Source organism: Pipistrellus hanaki (genome assembly GCF_964339955.1).
Source record: "Pipistrellus hanaki genome assembly, chromosome: 12".
NCBI classification, from domain to species: Eukaryota; Metazoa; Chordata; class Mammalia; order Chiroptera; family Vespertilionidae; genus Pipistrellus; species Pipistrellus hanaki.
The window spans coordinates 26852794-26875148 of NC_140514.1; the positions used below are offsets into that span (position 1 = coordinate 26852794).

Genomic DNA, 22355 nt, shown 5'->3' on the forward strand with positions numbered 1-22355 from the left:
ACCTCCCTCCCCACCGTCTCCCCCTCGCGTCCCCAAACGCCCACGTCACGGAGGGGAGAGAGGATGCACGAGCCACGTAGGAAATTAGGCTGCCCCTTTCGCCCCTTTTCCACGGCGGCGATCATCGAATTAGCCTCCAATTAAACGTGAAATTGGCCCTCGCCGGCTGGGCTGCGGGGACAAAGCCCCCATTGTCCCTTTTAAAGCCCGGGCAGAGAGAGAGAGGCGGCGGTGCCCACCCTGCCCGGGCCAGCCGGGGCCGGTGCCCGCGCAGCGCCGGGCAGAGCCTGGGGCCGGGGAGGCTCCGATCGCGGGCTCAGCCGGCGCCGGGCGGGCGGCTGCGGGGCTCCGGGCCGGCGGGAGGGAGGGAGGGAGGGAGGGAGGAACCCGGGGAAGGGGAGAGGAGGACGCCGGGGAGGGCGGAGGGTGTGCGGGAGGGAGCGAGTGCGCGCGCGCGCGGGGTGCGCGCTCCGTCTCCCCGCCCCTCGGCCCCCCTCCCCCGGCGGCTCCCTCCCTCCTCCCCGCCCCGCGCTCCCGCCCGCCCGGCCCCCGGAATCAGTGCAGCTGTCGCCGTGCGGGCTGCGGATTCCTCCAGTCCCTCCCTCGGCCGCCTCTCCGCCCGGAGGAGCGAGCGAGCGCGCAGCCCGCGCAGCAGCAGCGCCCACCGGTCCCGTCCTGTGAGCCCCGAGCCCGGCCGCGGACAGCCCCGCCGCGGGGCATCGCCTCCCGGCCCGCCCGCCGGCCGCCGAGGAGCGGGAGGAGGACGGGACCCCGGCGCCCCCACCCCCTGGCCTTGGGAGGTAGGTCGTGGGGGGCCTGAGGCCGGGAGGTGCCAGCTCATTGGGGTTCCGGGGCGGCGGGAGGGCGGCGATCGGGCGGGAGGAGGGCGCGGGCCCAGCCGGGAGGGCGCCGCTGGCCGCCGCTGCCCTGCGCCCGGGGAGGGGAGCGGCGTGGGGGCGGGGAGGCTGCGGAGCCCGGGAGGGGGCGGCGGCGCGGGGAGCCTGGGGCTCCAGGGCTGGGTTCCTGCTGGGGTTTTTCGGGGTACAAGGCGCCAGGCCCCGGCTAAGGCCGCCGCCAACCCGCGCGGTGCGCACCGCGGCCGCCCAGCTCCATCCCGGGCGCCGGGGCGCTCAGCCTCCTCCCAGCCGCCGCCGCCTCGTCCCTCCAGCCTCCTGGCGCGGGGATGGGTGCGGCGTGGGCAGCGGAGAGGGTGTATTTTCGGGCGCCCTCCTTCCATGCTGCTTTTGGGGGAGCGGGGGCGGCGGTGACAGGGCCGGGCTTGGAGCCTAACGGTACGGGGGATGCGGGGGGGATGCGGCCAGGCGTGGTCCGGGCTGCGCCGCGCTGCAGCTGAGCCCGAGGCGGTGCCCCGGAACCCCCCCCACACACACACACCCCACACCCCACACCCCACACCCCGCTCGTCCTCGCGCCCTCTCTCCCCTCCGCGCCCGCCCCGCGCGCCCTCGGTCCCCCCTCTCCCCGGGCTGGGTGGGAGCCGCCGTGCGCCCGCCCTGCAGCCTCTGCCGCCGGGTCTTCAACAGGTTCGTACCCGCGCGGGGACCCTCCCTCCGGGTCCTCCTCTTTTATTTGGGGCGGGGGGAGCAGCCTTCCCTTTGTTTTGTGATAGGAAAGGTGCCAAGTGCCTGTCTTCCAGATGGAGAAGGGCGAGTGCGGTCGGGATCATCGATACACAAATAACGTGCCCGTTATTCTTGTAGTCAAAAGCCAGGGACAGGGAGAGGGAGAGGGAGAGGGGGCTCCGGCGAGGAGGAGGATGGATGATTCCGTGGGTTTGTTGCCGTGGGATCTGCTGTTTCGGCAAGATGGATGGCTCCGGGGCCCTCCCCGTGATGCAGCACAATGCAGCAGCAGCATCGCGGCCTCCCGGGTGCTCGCCGGCGGGGCTTGGCACGGCTCCTCGGCGCCTGCGGCCCCCGCCCGGCCCCACCCAGGTCCGGGGCTGCCCTTGGCCGCGGCTCAGAGCTGCTTTCTACCCCGTCATGCTGCTGCTGCAGCTGTGTGTGGGGGCAGGAGGACCAGGTCACCGATCTTAGAGGGGAGGCGCTTCTCTTTTTGGGGTGCCCTCCTCCCTCCCTCCCTCCCTCCCTGCCTGTGCTGGGTGAAGGGGCGCCCTGCAGCGCTCATGCGGGCGGAGGGAGGCGGCCTGCAGCTGCAGACGGACGGGAATCTGATCTCCAGCCCTTGGATCCGAGCCGCAGGGAGGGGCCGGAGGGAGGAGGACGCCGAGGCAGGCAGTGGTGCCGTCAGGATTGGGTGGGAGTCTGCAGCAGCCTCTTTCTGTGGATCGCCCATCATTTTTGTAGCCACAACCCAGCTACCCATCGATTTCTTAATGTATGAGAAGTTGGTGTTTATTGGATCTTCATAGCTATGACGTGACAGCACCTCTGTGTCTTCGGTCAATACTAAGCATATGCATTTTTTTTTTCTTACAGGAAACCAATTTTTTGAAACGATACAATCTATTTTAGTTTTTATGTCCCTGAGACATGGCTAACTCTATTCAGTAGTTGAACAGCTTGGTTTAAAAGGAACTTACTTTTTTTTTTTTTTTTTTGGATGGGTGGTTACTGATTAACCTGTGTTTGATTTGCTTTCATTGTCTGCTTTTTCTGTAAATCAAGTACATACTTGGATGTTTTATTAGGGATGATTAGGTGAAGGAGTGCCGTGGTTGGTGGTGAACTGATATTCAGACTTTTGTAGATTTAGATTAGTCATGCTTAAAAGGGTTATGATGGTAAATGGCTTCGTTTATGTTTGTTTATATGTATTTTTTTGTATACTTTTTTTTTTTTTTTTTTTTTTTTTTTGCGGATGAGGCTGGGGAGGGGTTTGAGAAGGGCAGACCACCAAGCCTCTGAGGCCGGTATCTGGTCAGGAGATGGTTGCCAGTGTTCTCATTTACTTAGTCTGGGCCAGTACCTAGAGGACAAGGTCCCTTCTCAATGCCCCCTCTTCAGGTCATTTATTCAGTGTGAGATGGCAAATGGGATACATTTCAAACGTCACCCATAGAGATGAAAAGGAGAATTTCAGTGTGCCATCTGGGAGGGAAGGTCAATGTTTCAAAGCAAGGGCGTGTCTACTTTTACTTTTTAACTCTCTATTGAATCCAGGTTGGTGACATTTGACTTCTCGGTATCTCTACCAAGTAGAACCGAAGCAGACGGTTCATTAGTTTATGTTCATTAGTTCGAGTTTCTCCTAAAAGAGAGCCGTGACAACATAGCACTTTTTGGAGTCGGGCTGTATTGTTTTGCTGGTGGTATAAAATAGCATTGTGTCAAGATGTTCGGGAGTGTCTTTCCCATGGATGATCCAGACATTTTGGATTTACGATGTAAGGAAATATCCTGTGTTGATGTCACAGGAGGTTTAGCTGTTCTGACTGAAACATCAGGTGCAGAATTCGGTTAGGTTAAGCTCTCTGTAGCTTTGTCCTTTCTGGACTGACCAAAACCTTCATCTGAGAGAATGAAACGCATCAGGGCAGTGAAGGAACTTGGTTGCCTCCGGTTGTGCGGGCTTTCTGTGAAGAGCAAAGAGGATCTCTTGGGCGCGAGTATTCACACCTAAGATGATGCAGGAGCCTCGCTCTCTGCTGGTGACACATCCTTGGCAGACTTGGCATTGACGGCGTTTCTTTGGGAGAGCTTGTTGGCGTGGTGATTTTGCCTCGTCGTATGCAAGTATGGCTTTCCATGTGGTAAGTAGTGTTTCGAGATGGAAGGATTTTACTACTACTAAACAAACATAGGCATGATGGAAATTATCTGATGTGGTTTCTGTTGAAATAAGCTTTTCATTTTAAAGAGCTTATTCTTAGAATTCTAAAGCCCAACATATGTTTGTTTACATGCGGTGATGGGGTGTTCCTTTGATTACGTGGGGGCACTGACCAACATCAGCATTATAATCGGGCTTTAATGAGTGTTCTGTGGGTTTCCTTATGGCGGTCTTGGCTTCTTCCTGCAACACTACTGGGAATGTAAACCGTTCTTCCTAAGGAAAAGGCCAGTACTTTCTCTGGAGAAGTTACTTCCGGAGGTCTGTGGGGGTGAGGGAAACATCTCGTGGATGTGTCTTGTCCATTTTCAGACTTCGCTGTTTCTCAAAAGCACAATTTCTTTACGAAACACCTAGTTTAGTACTCTTGATTCTTCTGATAACAGTGTCTGTATCCAAGTTCATATGTAGAAATAACATCATGCGTCTCTTTATTTTGGTAAGTAATATTAAACTATCCCAATTAGGCATTTTTTCCTAATGTCCCTTGCTATAATGATGAGGTGCGTGAAGTGAAAACATCAGGATCTCTTGGGAGTTTGTTATACATCAGATGCTTACAGACCCCAACCCAGACCGATCCAATTATAAATTTGCATTTTAACAAGACCCCTAAGTGATTCGTATGCCCGCTAACTTGAGAAACTACTGCAGTTCTTCATCTAAGGGACTTCTGTAACAAAAAGTTCCTTCTTGTAGCTTACTTTTGTCTTGTCTTTTGCTCAAATATCAACACCTTTCTCCCCTTGTGTCACTAAGTGATGTTGAAGAAAGCGATGCATGCACTGTAAATTACTTAATTCCAGAAAACATTATAAAGTTCTTTAATATTTTGGGGGCATAGCTATTAATTATAGTTTTTAGGTTATTCAGTGTTAGGGGTTTCTTTCTAAAGTTCTTAAACAACCCATTCCTCCATCCTGCCCCTCTTCCCCCCCCCCCCCCCCCGAAGGCATTGGTTTTGAGACATCAGAGCTGGAATCCAGGAAGCCCAGGGTCCCCTCTGCTCCTCCTGCTCCCCTCTGGCAGGATTACTTAATAAAAAACCAACTTTAAGAAAAGATGGAACTTGGATTGATAATTATCAGATGGTTTCTTCTTTTCTTAAATTTGTTTTTTATCAAGTAATACTTACAAAATAATGCTCATAAAAGATACATTGCAGATTCACAAACCAATGGACACTCAGGCAGCCACTACCTACTTGAAGAAGAACCTTATCATATAGTCAGAGTCTCCTAAGCACCCTTCTGTCTTCCCATCTGAAGCAACCACTGTCCTCAATTTGGTGCTTCTCATTTTCTTACTGTTTTTTTTTTTTCTTCCCAAGTTGTTTTTGTTCTTATTTATCTATTTATTTAAATATATTTTATTGATTTTTTTACAGAGAGGGATCCTTACTCTTTTTATATAGGTTATCCATTCTAAAATTCTTAATTTTGTATGTTTTGAACTTTGTTTTTTATTGATTTCATAGAGGAAGGAAAAGGGAGAGAGAGAGAGAGAGAGAGAGAGAGAGAGAGAGAGAGAGAGAGAGAAAGAGAGATAGAAACATCAATGACAGAGAATCATTGATCAGTTGCCTTCTGCATGCCCCCTACTGGGAATCAAGCCCACAGCCTGAGCATTTGCCCTTGACCATAATCAAACCCTTCAGTCAGGCAGGCCAATGCTCTATCCAATGAGCCAAACTGGCTAGGGCATGTTTTGAATTTTATATAAGTGAACTTATGCTTTATTTATTTTTCTGTGACAACACTTTTAGATTAACATTATATTCCTGACATTCATTCATTTTTTTGTAGTGGTTTATTCATTTTCACTGCTGTATAGTATTCCACGGTGACTTATTTATTCCTTCTACGGCAGATGGCCACTTGGCTTAATTCCAATATTTTGCTGTTATAAAAAGGGCTGCTATGAATGATTCTTCTATTTGTCTCTTAATACCTACGTGGAGATACACACACACACACACACACACACACACACACACACACACACAAATTCTCTCTCTCTCTGGAATGAAATTTACTGGATCATACGTGCATTATCAACCTTACTAGATGATGCCAAAGTTTCCGAAGTGATTGCTTTATGCCAACTACATTCCCACTAACAGGGTTTAGTGTTACTGTTGCTCCACAACCTCTCCAAACCATCATTTACCAAACTTCAAAATGTCCATCTGTGAAGTTACCTCATTGTGCTTTTAATTGCAATTTCCCTGATAGTTGAGGTTAAGTGCCTATTTTTATTATTGGCCATTGGGGATCCTTCGTTTGTGAAGTCCCTGTTCAGTCTTTTTTTGCCTGTTTGTATTCCAGATTTTTTTTTCTTATTGATTTGTAGTTCTTTATGTGGATTGCTTGCTAATCTTTTATGGTTTTATGTGTTGCAAAAATTACTTCCCACTTTGTGTTTTTATTTTCTTTTGAAGAAACCTTGTTGTTTTTTTTAAATGAACATTCATAATTTCACTTAAGTCATAATCAGTTTTTATCCTTTAAGGTTTGTGAGTATGATTTTGATATTGCAAGAAAAATTTTCCTTAGTTTGGAAAGAGCCCGAATTTTGGAGTCAAACAAATCTGGGCTCAAATCCTAATGCTGTTGTGTACTGGTCACATGGCCATAGCTAATCAGAACCATAATTTTCCCATCAGTAAAACTGAGATAATAATATTTATGTAGTTGTGAGACAGCAGTGTATAGTAGGTGTTCAGCTGATAACCTTTCCATTACTTTCTCTTTAGACTGCCTAAGCTATATGAGCCACTGAGCCCTTTTGATATGCTTTGCAAAAACTATCTTAACATTTTTATATACAGAGTTATTAAATAGCACATTCTCTTATTTTTTAAAAGGCTGTATTATCAATGGAATGAAAAAATATATATATATCTCCACTTATTGAAATGCCTTTGTCAGTTCAGGTTCCTGCTCTTGAAAGTAATGCAATTACAGTTCTGTTTACCAAGAAGCATTTATACTAATGTTATCCCTTTGCTGCCACTCTAAGATTATATATATATATATATATATATATATATATATATATATATATAATCTGAGTGGCCAGATTATTATGATCTCTGAACGCATAAGTGTGTGTGTGTGTGTGTGTGTGTGTGTGTGTGTGTGTATGAGGCCCAGTGCATGAATTTGTGCATGGATGGGGTCCGACCAACCTGGCTAGAGGGAGGGGACATGGGCAGTTGGCCAGCCTGCCTGTTGGTCGAACTCCTGGTCAAGGGGACAATTTGCATATTAGCCTTTTATTATATAATATATACACCGAGTGACCAGATTATTATGAGTTCAGAGATGATCGTAATCTGGCCACTCAGTGAATATAAATTCAGTAAATAACTATTGGATATCTTCTCTTGCTAGGGCTTGAAGTGGGTTAAGGTGATGATTGTGTGGGCTGGCTTAAAGTTGAATAAGAATTAGCTCCTGAATCTAAGGACTTTTTAATCTACATATATGTACACAGATGTTAAAGACCTTTTACTGACCAGACGTGTGACTTCGGCAAGCCTTTCACTGTCCCGGTCTCAGATCTAGATGTATAAAATGGAAATCTTAGATGGAATTACAGTAGGGGTTAAAACATCGCGGAAGGGCACCACTCCCTCTGTCCCTGTCAGACTTGGGAAAGAATCCTGGTAATTCTTTTTCTGCAGAGCTGAGATAGAGCCTCAGTAACATTCTCGGTGCAAACACAGCAATAACTACCAGTGGGGCAGATTTGGCACTTAGATTTTAAGATCCTGTAACTTGTAAAATGTTGTGATAATAAGATATTCCAGTAACACAATACCTCAGCCGTGTTCACAGGACAGTAGAACAGGTGCTCTCCCTCCATGCCATTCCCTTTTCCCTCCTCCTTCCCCCACAGGAACACACCTCCTAAACTCTGAGCAACCCCAAGAGACTTCCAGCCAGGGGAGCAATGGGCAGCGGCAGCTAACTATACCCTGAACCTATCTCCAAGGCCCTCTCTGACTTCCCATGAGCCACTGCAGCCCAGCCTAGGTTCCCTCATTGCTTCTTCTGTGCCCTTTCTTGTCTCACTGTCCTAAGGGTGTTTTTGCTGTGGTCAGTAAATTTTACTTGCTTTTCTAAAAAAAAAAAAATAATTAAAAAAATGCAATGGGATAGGAAGAAACTAGAAGCAAGGAGACAGAAAAGTGGTTGGGCAGTGCAGACGCTAAGGGAGCAGGTAATGGTGGTGGCCATGGGAAGGAGAGGAGGAGAGAGACGGGAGAAGGGCTGTGAAGGCCCATCCCTGGGCCTGCTGTATGGCGGGTGAGTGGATGGGACCCAGTGGCTCTGAGTGGGCCCTGGAGTGGCACAGCCTGGTCACTCCAGGCACTGGCTGAGTGACGTTGGGTAAACTGCTTTGACTTCTCAGCATGCCTCAGCCTCTTCATCTGTAAGATGGTGATACGGGCAGTACCTATTGGAAAGGATTTCAATAGGGCTCTGCCCTGTGATGTACAGTCCCTTTCCACAACGTTGGAGAGAAAGCCGGGCCTTGAGTCTGCGCCTGCATATTCCTACGACTTCTCCGAGTCCAGTGGACGATGACCGAGGAGACAAACCTTGCAGGAAACATCTAGCACGAAAAAAAAAGAGAAAAAGAAAGGATTTTATTAAAGTGAAGTGAGATAATCCAGTGCCAATCACGGTAGATTTTAATTACCATTCAATGTGGAATTTTTGCTTTGTCTCCATTTTATGCTTTCTTTCAAATAAACAGTTTGGTTTGTTCAGAAAAAGATACATTCCAGTAAGGAAATACATACACATCCGTCAAATAAATACAATGCTACATTCTGTCTGTATTAAACTTGCTCCTATGTGTCTTGTCAAAACACAGCAATACGAAAAGCAAACCTGAATAATATTTATTTTTAACAAACAAGAAAACAGTAACATTCCTAGTATGTGGGGAAAAGACTAGGAACACATAGTTTATAAAAGAAGAAATCAATCACAGGTAGTTTATAAAGGAACAAATCAAGGAAACTAATAAGTATATGAAATTGTTCCAACTCACCAGTAATGTGAAACACAAATTGATTAGATTATTGTTCTTCCACTTAAATTTAGGGCGGTAATATTCTCTGGGATGCTGTGAGATAGCAGCTCTGCAGCACCTGTTGGGAGAATATTTGGATTAATACAAACTCATTTTGAAAATAGAATATATACATAACAGAAACCTGACATGTCTATACCTTTTGGACTGAAATCTCACTTGTAGCTGTATAACCTAAAGGGAGAATTGTAAACAAGGACAGGGTTTTAAACCAGGATTTTCTTAGCAGTAATACGGGTGGAAAAGCGAATGGGGGCATCATCAAATAAAGTATGACACAGGTGCAGGATGGAATTCAGTGCAGTGCTTAAAATAATGGTTTGGAAGAATAATGCTGAAATGGGAAAGTACTAACGATATACTATCAGTGGAAATAATCTGTATACAAAGCTGTATAATACCGCCTAACTCCAGTTTTGTTGCATTAAATAAAGACTGGACAGAAATACGTTAAAATGTTAATGGTTTGCTTTGGATGGTGAGTTGATGAGTAATTTCCTCTCTTGTGTGAAAGGAAATTCCAATGACCTAATGTTTCTCATTTTAAGTTTTGAAATATTGCACACACAGATAAGAGGGTAGTAAAGAATATCATAGACTTCCATGAGGACTATCTATATATATAAAAAGCCAGTGACCCATAGCAACCAGAACAATCAGTTGGCTATGACACCCACCTTAGCCAGCAAACTGGCCTGATCCATGGTGGGGCCCGCAGGCTGACCAATGTCCCACAGCCCCTCCCCCAGACTGGCCCCTCCCCTCATTAGCGCCTCCCCTCCCAACCCAATTGGGGCAGGGCCAGCCAGCCAACCACCCATGGCCCCTCACCCAGGCTGCTGGCCCCTAATGGGCCTCCCCATCTCATTTGTGGATGGGACTGGCTGGCCAATCACCCATGGCCCCTCCCTCCAGCCAGCCTGGTCTTGATTGGGCCCTGATTGGAGCAGGCTGGCCGACCAACCTCCCGCCATCTCCTCTTCTCAACAGTCCCGGCCCCAAAGTGCCCTAATTTGGGCCAGGCTGGCCAGACCCCACCAGTGCACAAATTCGTGCACTGAACCTCTAATTTTTTATAATAAAAAAAAACAATCAACAGTTTATTTTAATTTTTAAAAAGGAAAGGAAAAAAAGAACATCTGGCAAATTGTAGATCATCGTTAAGGAACAGTTTAAAATCCCAAATGGTTGTCATATCTGCCCTCTATTGACCTAAAAGCAGTGGGAAAATGAGTAAGTCAGCATCTTAAGGGTGTGGGTGGGGAGAGAGAACTAGAGCCTTCAGATGTAATGGAATGCTAACTGGACTCTCTACACTCACCTGGGGCCAGCTTAAAGAGGGGGAAGCCCAGGACTTGAGTACATATTTCCAAACCGCACACTTGTGTGGAGAGAACAGTGGAATTCTGTGACATGCTTGCTCTCACTTGTGGGAGCCGAGGACTGCTGCTGTAGCTAATTTTGTAACTGTTTAAACCATCATTAGAATTGGTTGGAAGTGTAGATAAAATTCCAAGTGAAAAAATGACTCCAGATTTAGATTACTTCTAGTCAATGGTTTTTCAGCATTTGGGAATATTGTAGGTTTAGAATGGATAGAAGGAATTTTCATGATATTTTTGAAAATTATGTGAAAGGAAATTCTTAGGTAATGTTATATATATTTATGTAAACATGATGCATATCTATTCTATCGTATCTATCTCTATCACATTGGTGAGATAGGGGTGTGTGTGTGTGTGAAATAGATTAATTTCCAGTGTAAAGGGAGGGCAATTTTAAGGCTCTTCAAGTGGGGATAGTATAGAGATAATATATTTTAAATATATTTTATTAATTTTTTACAGAGAGGAGGAGAGAGGGATAGAGAGCTAGAAACGTCGATGAGAGAGAAACGTCTAGCAGCTGCCTCTTGCACACCCCCAGGGATGTGCCCACAACCAATGTACATGCCCTTGACTGGAATCGAACCTGGGACCTTTCAGTCCGCAGACCGACGCTCTACCGCTGAGCCAAACCGGTTTCGGCTAGAGATAATATTTTAAAGGTGAATCTCAGGAATGAATCATGTCCTTCACTGTGGAGGAAATATTTGGGAGAAGATGTTTTTATAATTCACGTCCCAAGGGTATTGGCATTTTATAAAATGTGGCTTATAAAAATGAACTGATTTATTTCCATGGATATTGTGTGCTTTCTGCCAGGAACTTCACATGGTGGATTGACGAGGGCTTTAGGATTAAGTGTGCTTTGAGATATTGAAAGTAAAATGTGACAGTCATAAAATTGCTTTAAAATTGATCCTTGTTCCTGGGTGTCATAATTCCATTCTTAGTAAACTCTTGAGAGTAAACACCTGAATGCTTCTCAGAACAATCTGGCATCTCTGCTTTGGAATCTAGAGTTCCCTGCACATTCTGAACTTTAACAAACTTGAAGCCATGAGGTGGGCAGTAAAATCTGTACCAGAACATAATTATGGGTTTTTACTCAACAGATGAACTAGGGTGAAGTTTGGAATCCTATATAATAAAAGACTAACATGCAAATCGACCAAAAGGCAGAACGACTGGTTGCTATGACACACACTGACCACCGGGGGCAGACATTCAATGCAGGAGCTTTTCCCCAGTAGTCAACGTGCTCCCACAGGGTGATCTCTGCTCAGCCAGAAGCTGGGCTTACCGCAGGCAAGTACAACAACAGCGGTGGGAGCCTCTCCTGCCTCCTCGGCAGTCGGACATCCCCCGAGGGCTCCCAGACTGTGAGAGTGCAGGCCAGCCTGAGGGACCTCTCCCTGAATGCACGAATTTCGTGCACCGGGCCTCTGGTGACATATAGCTATAATTGACATTTTTCTTTTAAAGTACATAGTATATTCAATCTGTGCGTGGCAAGTTCACTAGCTTAACAGAGGGTGTTGTGTTTTTTTTTTTTGCTGGGTGATGGAATTGTGGGGAGGTTCTAATTTAACCTCTCCATATTTTCCAAATTTTTGGAAATGCTGAACAGCAACCTTCTTATTTAGCTGGCTAAGAAAATGAGGTAAAATGGTTCGTCAGCTACGGACACCTTCTGCTGTTGAAGTTTTGTTTTTGTTTTTTGTTTTGTTTTCTGCCATAACTTTCCGAAAAGCAGTGTTCACACGGAAGGTGTCAAGCACCCTGAAGCGTTAAAAGGGTTTTTCCATTCCTCATTTCAGCGTGCGTTTCCTCAGGGCCCCGCCGGAAATGGCCCTTCATGGAGTGTGGGAAAGATGTTGGAGCTGGGCCCCAGGGGAGCCGCTCAGAAACATCCTCCCCAGCTCAGCCCTGCGGCTCCTGCCCTGGGGTTTGGGAGGGGTTTCTATTTCCCACCCTCGTGCGGGGCTGTTTCAGGGGTGATTTTTGTCCTTCTGTGTTTGCCTCACGGCCACACCTCACCTCACCGGCTGCGCAGAGTCTTCGGGGTAGGAAACTTCATGTTCTTATCCCGGGTTAGGGCCTAGGGGGTAAGGTGCTTTTATTTCATTTATTTATGGGGGAGGGAAAAACCCAGAATCTCCTTTTCTAAAACAATGCTTACTTACTAGTATTTTGTCGTGTGGTTAAATATTTAACGTTTTTTAACTTAGAGCATAGGAGTGCTTTTTGTGTGTGTGTGTGTGTGTGTGTGTGTGTGTGTGTGAGAACAGTAGTCTTGAAAGTTAAAATATCTTATTTTCCCTTTTAGACTCCCCGAATTTTTAATCATCTGCTAATATATACAGAGTGTATAGTTCTACTCTGAAAGGTTTCAGAAGAATAGATACCTACATAAAGTTAGCATACATTAGCATACATCATAAGAAAATTTTACATTTTTTCAAGTAATATTTGCTTTTTTAAAAAAAAAATATTTTTACTGAATTCAGAGAGGAAGGGGGATTGAGAGAGAAGTAGAAACATCAATGATGAGAGAGAATCATTGATTGGCTGCCTCCTTCCCGTCCCTACCGAGGATCGAGTCCGAAACCTGGGCATGTTCCCTGACCGGAAATGGAACCATGACCTCCTGGTTCATAACTCGGACGCTCAACCACCGAGCCACACTGGCCTGACAATATTTTCTTTTTTATCACCCAAATAATAAATAGGTATAATAGATCATATGGGAAATAAAATGAATGCAAAGAAGAAGATTAAAATCACCAGGTGAATTCAGTGACCCTACACTTGCAGTTAACATTTTGGTGTATATCCTTTGAATTCTTTCCCTTGGCACCTATGTGCATCTCACAAATAATGGTCAGTTTTCACATGTTGAGCTGAAGATGTGAAGTTTTTACAGCGGAAGAAACCACTTGATGCTTACCACTTTTCTAGTTTATCCATGTAGCATGGCCACGTTGTAAAAATCTCATTACCGATCATATTTAAAGCTATGGGATAAATACTCTCTGTTGCTCTAGCTAATTTTAGTGGTGGAAGTATATTAAGGAAAAATAGTGAAGAATCCAAAATTTGCTTATTATAGATACTTCTCTTCTTTGGGGAAAAAGAGCACACACACACCAAAAACCTTTACAGTGGAAAAATACCAAAATTAAGTTCTCATTAAATGATGTGTACTTTCTGTTTTCTTTGGAAATGAATTCCCACCAGAGTTGCCTTAATTCTCTGGAGAGACATCTCTGTATGCTCCGAACAACATCTGATTTTACTTTTGTCTTCGGATTTTAGAGTCTTCGAAACAGCTACCCCATAACATGTCGAAAATAGAATGGACGTGGTTATTATAATCTTGGTTTTAAATGTGATACATTTTCGTGGGCCGGGTTTGGTTAAAATGATTGAAAGCATACGCCAGAGCTCAGCTTTATGTTCGCTGAAGTCTTTGCAGTTCTATCTTCGGTCTGTGCCTAGGAGAAAAAGCAATCTACATATTTGATTATGCAAGCCATTTCCTTAAGCCCTGGGACATCGGATGGATGGGGGCGACTCCCTGGCATTTCTTTGATGCCTTAATTCTAGTATTTGGTCTCCTCCTACGGAAGGTGTGGTTTCTTCCCTCATGTGCTGAGGGAAAGCGGGAGTGGGAAGAGAGGAGAAATACTCTTCTGCTGGAAGAGAAAGAAAACCTTTCAGCAGGCTTTAGGAGGAGGTACATTGTGGTTGTGATACGTCTTGTTTGGGGTGGTGGGCCCTGAACAAAACCGGTTTGGCTCAGTGGATAGAGCGTCTGTCTGCGGACTGAAAGGTCCCAGGTTCGATTCCGGTCAAGGGCATGTACCTTGGTTGCGGGCACATCCTCAGTAGGGGGTGTGCAGGAGGCAGCTGATCGATGTTTCTCTCTCATCAATGTTTCTAACTCTCTATTTCTCTCCCTTCCTCTTTGTGAAAAATCAATAAAAAAATATATTTTTTAAAAGTGGCAAATGACATTCTTTCCAGGCTAAAATACTGATGACCAGAGGTAGCTCCTCTCAGAGGTTCAGAGGGGAGATCTGAGCTGGGCCGGGTGATGGATGGATGGAGCAAGGTTGGGTGATAGAGCTCAGCCACGCCAGTAGACTTCCTCTCTCCAAATAGGCTCTTCAGAAACTCACAGCCAGTGGGAATCAAATCCACCAAGGGAAATTCTCTTCTTTAAAAAAAAAAAAGTTTCTTTTTTATTGGTAAGAAAGCGAGGGAGGGAGAGAAAGAGAGAGAAAGAAACTTTGATCATTTTGTTCCACGAATTTATGCATTCCTTGGTTGCTTCTTCATGTGCTGTGACGGGGAATTGAACCTCTGTCTCCTGGTTCATGGGTCGATGCGCAACCAACTGAGCCACACCAGCTGGGCATCAAGAGAAATTCTTCTTACTGTTGTTTGTTTGTTTGTTTTTAATTTAAATTCTCTATTGTTTAAAGCATTTGAGGGAATTCTTGATGGTTCATGTGCCTGGGCTGTCTGAAGCCTGGAGCAGGGATCTTAACTTGACCTTCAGGCAGCTGCAAGGGTTGGGGCCAGCCCTCGGGGGGAGGCACCCCGCTGGGACAGGACCGCAGGTTAGGGGAGAGCAGGGGCCTGGAAGGAGGCCTTATCCGGACCTCCAGCTGGAGGAGCACACCTGTCGCTATTTTAGGAGATGAGCACTGGTCAGAGGTATCTGTCCGGTGACTCTTGAGAGGGGCCTGGTCCTTCTCACCGGGAGGCTGACAGCTCTGTGCTGCCAGCTGTCCTTAGACACCCAGCTTATCTCCTGGGGCGGAGCGGCGGGCGTGCCACGGCCCTGGAGCGCAGGCCTGGGTGCCATTTGAGCAGGAGAGAGACCAGTGCACACACCTCGTGTTCCAGCCTTTGTCTTAAAGGTAGGTGAGTTTTGTTTGGTTTGGTGTGCTTGCCTCTACATCAGCATTCACTGCTAGAGGAATTCCTGACTTTTCCTGGTGCTCAGGATGGTTTGTCACTCTGAAAGGCTTATTCTGCCTTGGAAGTTTGTGTCCCTGACATCAACACCCGCTTTCATCTTAGTTCTTAAAAAAAACAAAAAACCCCTCCTGATTCATAAAGGGTGATATTTTAATTAGAGAGCGGGGTAATTTATTGTCCTGTCATTGAGGAAGACTACTCTTGTCCGTCAGTGGAATGTGCTACGTATACATCTCCGGCTCCGCAGGATTATTTTGTGAGTGTGTGTTTGCTTGAATATTTTATTCTTATTTATATACCGTGTATTTCCGACGGACTACAGCCTTGTTACGGAAAGCTGATTCCCATGAACTAAATTATATCTTTAGTGGGTCCTACTTGGGGACTGCTCTTAGTCTTCTCTCCACTTTTGAAGTCGGAATTTAATGTAAAGGGTGGACGCATAGCTCGCCTATCGCTGGAATTCGCTGGAATGCCGGGCAGCTGTGCAGAGCATGAGGATCGAATGTGCTAATTAAATATTTTTTTTTTTTTTTTTTTTTTTTTTTTTTTAGCAGGAATGGAATGTAGCAGCATGTGGTTAACCATTCCCGTTTGTTTTTAAAGAGGTATTTTTGTGTGTGTGTGTGCCAGATATTAACCATGAGAGAGAGTATTGGCTTCGTGGAGGATGCATTGCTATGTTAAATCATTCTTTTCACAGAGGTAATGAGATCCGTTACCTACGAAGGTTATCCTTTAAGACGTGCCCTGCTTAATCATCTGCTTTACGTAGAGGCCGTGGGGGCGTGACTAGGGTTTGGGTCTTTAGTCAAGGTGTCCCATTTTTTTTTTTAATAAATTTTTAAAAATATAGTTTTATTGATATTCCACAGAGAGGAAGGGAGAGAGATAGAGAGTCAGAAACGTCGATGAGAGAGAATCGTCGACCAGCTGCCTCCTGCACACCCCCCACTGGGGATGTGACCCTGACCGGAATCGAACCTGGGACCCCTCAGTCCGCAGACCGATGCTCTATCCACTGAGCCAAACCGGCTTCAGCTGTTCCTTTTTTTTTTTTTTTTTTAAATATTTGATCTTGTCACTTATCCCTCGTTGGTGGCTGAGTACAAGGCAGTGAGGCCGTGTTTCTCTCCCCGTTGGAGCCGTATTCTGATACTGGTTTGGGGGACCCGTGTGGATCATGCGGACGAAGCTGCATCATCCACACAGATGTTGGTTTGACTCTTTTTTAAAAAGCCAGGCATTGTGCGCAGTGACCTGGTGGTGGGAGTCCGTGGCAGGACGTTTGTGTCATGTGGCAACATCTTGCTCAGTGTGTCTTTCGCGATAAGGGGGATGTGACTGCAGGAGGCTGGGTGCGTGAGGAGCTGGAATGTGCTGGAGAACCGCCAGCAGATTGGGAGCGAGCGGTGTGACGAGCCCTAACGCAGCCTTAAAATAGCCGTTGTCTCACCAAATAGCTCGAGACGTGTCACGTCAAGCAGCCGCCGCCCCTTCCAACGTATTACATGTAGCAAAGGTTTATTTTAATTTGTTTCTCTCGTCGTTTCCGCGGTCTTAAAAAAAAACAACAACTTGTGACTGTATGTAGGGGAATACTTCTGGGCACCTTCCTGTTGGCGCGGTTTCACCTGGGCTCCTCAGGAATGCGTTATTCCAGGCTTAGCGAAGAGGTTCCCCTGCTCCACCTAGTCCATCCACACCATAGGCAGTTTTGTGGTCTGAATAAAAGTTGGGGCCCAGCCGAAACCAGTTTGGCTCAGCGGTAGAGCATCGGTCTGCAGACTGAAAGGTCCCAGGTTTGATTCCGGTCAAGGGCATGTACGTTGGTTGCGGGCACATCCCCAGTAGGGGGTGTGCAAGAGGCAGCTGGTCGATGTTTCTCTCTCATCGACGTTTCTAGCTCTCTCTCTCCCTTCCTCTCTGTAAAAAAATCAATAAAGTATATTAAAAAAAAAAAAAAGTTGGGGCCCTGAAGGTTTAAAAAAAAAAAAAGTTCTATGTTTTATATGTCTGATCGTCTTTTCGATAGGAATTATTGATGTTTGAACACGACAACAAGCAGGCAGACAGTAAAATATCTGAACATCTCTTTTCTGGAGTATTGTCTGGATTAGAAAAATAATTCATCTTAATGTTACGCATGCAGGGTGGATGTTATCTTTCTTGGTATGTCTTGTATTGGCACAAGCTCACGAGACAGGGAACATAGAAGCGTGGTATTTAAGACATTCCCGACATAGCCTGGCCCGTGTGGCTCAGTGGGTTGAGTGCATCCCATTGCACCAAGAGGTCGCTGGTTTGAGTCCATCAGGGCACATGCTGGGTTGAGGGTGGGGCGTGTACAGATGGCAGCTGATCGATGGTTCTCTCTCTCGATGTTTCTGTTTCTCCCTTCCTCTCCCTTCTTCTCTTTCTCAAAACAAATCAATGAAAACATTTTTAACAAATATATATACAAAAGAAAATAAAAGTATTCCAGACATAAAACTTGATGGAATTTGCTTAAATGTGTTGGGAGGTGCACAGGAGAGACCCGGGGTTTTATTTGGCTGTGTGTGCAGCGAGAAGGCAGATGGAAACAGGACAGAAATCCGCTGCAGATGGCAGTGGACGGGACAGGTGAGGGCCAGATGGGAGCTCATACCAGGGGTGGGTGGAGTAGCGCGCTGGGTCATGAAATGCTAGCCATCTTAGATGTTTCCACAGCTGTTGTCAGCGAGCCAAAAATACTCCGAACTTCTCGGGATGGTCAGATCTTTGCCGTCTGAATGGGCTTAGATAACACAGTGTGCTTCAGATGCCCAGAAGATGTGTACGGTGGCATTATTGTAATAGAAAAAAAATAGGGATAACCGAAATGCCCTCATTGGTGAGTTCGAGGGAGGCATATTAGAGAGTCAGTCAGTACAAGGCAGTGGCTCAGACTGCTGACTGATGGGCTGCCTGGATTTGAATCCCACCTCCACCGTGGACTCACTTTATGACCTTGAGCTAGTCATGAACCCTTCCCTGTCTCAGTTTCCTTATCTGTAAGATGGGGGCAATCATAGTACAGACCCTAGGTTATTGTGAGGATTAAATACGTTAATATAAGCACAGTGATTAATGCCTAACAAAAACTATTAGTGACTACTATATTGATAAACTATTATTATTATTACTATTATTATTGAAAACTTTTCATAGCCTAACATAGCAATGTTTTTCATTTAACGGGGAAAAAGGAGAGCACGAGGTTATATAAGTGGTGTGATCTCATGTAGAAAAACATACAAAGGAAAAGAGATAAGGAGGAAATTTTCCAAATGTTCATTTTTGGGGGGTAGAGTGGTGAGATTGTGGTTTTTGTTTTTGTCTCAAAGCCTTTCTTTTTCTTTAGTGAAGGATTTCTCAGAGCCTTTTTAAGCGTCAATGGCATTCGAGGAGAGAGAATAATGTGTGATATTTCCCAAACTTACCTGATCTTAGAATTCTTTTATTCTTTTCTTTTTTTTTCCCCTCCACAGCCTCTCTTAGGCTTGGAGTTTCAATAGAATATGCCTTGGGACACACTAATCTAGTCTGTTCTTATACAAAGCAAAAACATTAGAATTGCATTTTAACTAGTACATACTTTGATGAGAAACTTAGTTTTTATTATTTGTTGGGAAAGTTGAGTATTTGAAGAGTTTGGTTTCTACCTGTATGTATCAAATTGCAGGCAGTATTTTTATTTTTTTTTGAATTTAGTCGTTATTCGTTAACTGTGTTGAGTCCATAAGATTTTTCTACATTGAATTGCTTTTATGTCCTAAATTTACCATTGAGAAGAGGAAACAAGCCACGATCACACATCTTAGTGGCTAGAAGGGATTTACATTGAACAGATGGCCCAAACACACATAACTTTTTTATTGGCTTCAACATTTTTTTTTTTTTTTTTGGTTCTCTCTGACTTTCCATTACAAATTTTCTGGAAGTTTTGACACTACTGAAATGAGGGCTCTGATAAGAATCAGGGAGACAACTATCGTCAGGAGGTATTAGCTATTTCTTTACCAGAAGGCTTTGGATTTTTAAACACCGTGTTTGTTGCTAGGGTGCCTGCGTAGGTGTCAAATCTTAATACGTACGTTTTCACTTACGTGTGGCTTTCAACTCAATGTAGTAAAGCTCTAGGGAAGAAGGATCTCCTCCGGTTTCATAACGGCAGGAGTAAAACTTCATAATGACTAACCCCCCAGACCGGAGTTTATGGCTTTTTTTTTTTTTCCCCAGCGATGATTTCTATTAGAAATCATGTGAAACCCCAGCTGAGAATTCGTTTTCTTTTTCTGCTTTGTTTTATTTATTTATTTTTTCCTTTGTGAGTGGAAAAAGGTGGGAAGGGCAGTTGCTGTTTGGGGGCAGGAAACATTGTTATATCTACCGATGAACCCCCCATTCCTCCCCTGTCCCCAGTGTCATTGCAATGGGGCCCTGAGCTGTAGTCAGCTTCAGGGCGGTTTGTGATGGAGCACTGTTTTCATTTTGTAGGCTGCAGCTCCTGGTCAGACAGATTGTAGAGGAAACATAGAAGTAGAAATGTTAGAGCTGGGGGCTGGGGTATATCTTAGCACAAACCATTGCGTAGAGGAGGGACAAGCTCAGAGAGGCTGGGCGGTCCCAGCCTCACAGACTTCAGAGCTGAAATCGCCATGTTCAGTCAGTAGGCGTCATTCTGAGCCTTTTGCAGAGAGATGAGAACAGCCAGCCCCCTCGTGACCGTTTCCAAAGTGCTGGCGTTCCAGGGGCATCTCACCTCTGCTCATCGGAACCACTGGGATGCATTGAAGCACGATGTATAAGAAGTGAGTCTTGCCGAAACCGGTTTGGCTCAGTGGATAGAGCGTCGGCCTGCAGGCTGGGGGGTCCCAGGTTCGATTCCGGTTAGGGGCATATGCCTTGGTTGCAGGCACGTCCCCAGTGGAGGGTGTGCAGGAGGCAGCTGGTCGATGTTTCTAACTCTCTATCCCTCTCCCTTCCTCTCTGTAAAAAAAATCAATAAATATATATTTTTTTAAAAAGTGAGCCTACAAGTGAATGCTCTTGTTAGCTGTTTTCATGCTCTCCAACTAGCATTAGTATTTAGTGGGGAAATAGATGGCGTTTTACCAAAGATTTAAATTTTTATTTATTTATTTTTTTTAACGAGGGAAAGAAGTACGGAACTAAAAACCAGCACATACCACATGTCCACCTTTGTCTTAATAAAAATAGCAAACAACTGTGCCCTGGCTGCCTGGGCCAGGCTGAAGGCAGGTGAAGGTCATTCCAAAATAGAAAAGGATCTGGTTAAATATTACTTGGATAAGTAGAATGCGTTTAAAAATTCTCAGACTCAGGCGTGTGGATATAGGCTGACAGAGGAGTTCTCTCTGCTCACATCGCAGGTCCTCTGTGCTGCGTGTTACCCGTGAGCTCAAAGGGGATGAGGGACAGTCCTGAAAAACATGGCCCTTATCCGCCCCCGGCCCCGGCCCCACGTGGATTTCCTAACCATGTAGGAGATCTAGGGCCTGAGAGAGAAAAGGTAAAAGGTTCTCCCCCTCTTCCCTTGGAGTCCTCTCCCGTGGGAGGTAGACGTTGGGAGGGAGTTTTTTTTCAGTGGCTGGGCTTTGTGTCTGGAGCCACACCGCCTGATGGAACCCTGACTCTGCTGGTTAGTATCCGTGAGTCTTCAGTAACTGACTATATTCGACTTACATAGTTTGTCATCCAAAGTGGGTAATTTGTAGGAATGAAAGGGGACACTCTAAATAATTGTACCAGGACAGTAAGGCAAAAACTGGCACCGTCTGAGGCAGACCAGGCACTATGGTCACCCTGGTCTTATCAAACCCCCTCATCTCCGTGTCTCAGTTTCTTCATGTTATAAAAGGAACATGGTGATCGTACTCACTTCTTAGGGGATTAGGATGATTTTACTTTGTCAGCTAGGCACGTGTCTGGCACCTCGTATTAGAATTAGCATCTGTGGTCCAGGGAAGGAGGGGCATTGAGGCGCTTGATTGCCTGGTGGTGGCTACTCAGGATCCACTCTGGAGACCATAGTTTTTATAGCGGACCTACAGATACAGGAATGGTTAGGTGGCTGGGTGGGTGGGGAGTGCCATAACTAGATCTCTCTGCCTCTCTCCAGTTCAGTTTTCCCACATAGTGATAGGTAGGGTTGTCAGATTTAGGAAAAACAAAGAAACTAGAATGCCCAGTTTAATTTGAATTTCAGGTAAACAGCACATCTCCTTTAGTAAAATCATACCTCATGCAATATTTGGGGCACGTGTATACTAAAGCAATTTCATTGCTTGTCTGAAATTAAACTTAGCATTCTGTATTTATCTGGTAACCATTGTACAGTCTAAAGAGACTTTTTTTTTTTTTTTTTTTTTTTTTTTTTTTTTTTTTTTTTTTTACCTTATTCAGTATAACCCACCTTCAGATTTGTATGCAAAAGTATGGTCTAGTTCCTATTATTAAGTATTGTGTTGAGTTTTTTTATTATTTATTTATTTATTTATTATTGAATATGGTATCCCATAATTATTCTCATTCCCCCATTCCCATCCCAACCCCTCCCTACATATGCCCCCATCCCCCAGTTATCCATGGCCATTGCCTAGGCCCATATGCATGCACACAAGTCCTTTGGTTGATCTCTTCCCCTTACCCCCACCCTCTCCTACTTTCCCTCTGAGGTTTGAGAGTTTGATAGCTGCTTCTCTTTCTCTGGGTATGTTTTTGTTCATCAGTTTCTGTGTTAAGTTTTAAAAGCCCATGTTTTTTACCCTTACTTGGAATGGACATTTGGTACGTTTTCACTGAGTAGCCACCGTTGGGTATCCTCTGAGGCCAAGGCAAAAAGAAACTCAGTCTGGTTTGCCACCACCGCGGGGATTACATTCGCTCTGGGAGAACTTGGCTGTGCATGGGGGTGGATACGCCAACTCCTTCTCGTTGGAGGGGAGTCTACTGGTTAAGGTGACTTACTGAAGCGTGGGGGGTTCTCCGTTTTGAGACTGAATCACTTTGGGA

The 22355-nt window shown here is 45.5% G+C and overlaps 1 protein-coding gene across 1 annotated transcript in view; it reads left to right on the top strand.

Moving 5' to 3' along the window:
- Window positions 1–540: 540 nt before the first annotated feature.
- Window positions 541–22355, top strand: part of SPTBN1 (spectrin beta, non-erythrocytic 1) — a 177768-nt gene continuing 155953 nt past the window's right edge. Inside the window, exon 1 of the mRNA XM_084900787.1 lies at window positions 541–800. The gene's annotated coding sequence lies outside the window, so the exon portion shown is untranslated. The remainder of the gene's footprint in view (window positions 801–22355) is intronic.